The following is a 217-nucleotide window of genomic DNA, read 5'->3' on the forward strand; positions in this document are numbered from 1 at the left end:
TGTTACTGAAAGTAACATTGCATACTGTCTTCTAACAGAGGATGGAGAGCCATCAACTTTCCATGAGGCTATTAAAAGCATAGATATGTCTATGTGGATAACAGCAATGCAAGAGGTGATTGAAGCTCTGCACAAGAATAATACTTGGGATCTTGTTCCGCTATCACAAGGAAGAAAGGCCATTGGCAACAAATGGGTTTACAAGATAAAACATGAT

This window comes from Populus euphratica, unplaced genomic scaffold (genome assembly GCF_000495115.2).
Source record: "Populus euphratica unplaced genomic scaffold, PopEup_1.0 scaffold3.1, whole genome shotgun sequence".
Lineage (NCBI taxonomy): Eukaryota > Viridiplantae > Streptophyta > Magnoliopsida > Malpighiales > Salicaceae > Populus > Populus euphratica.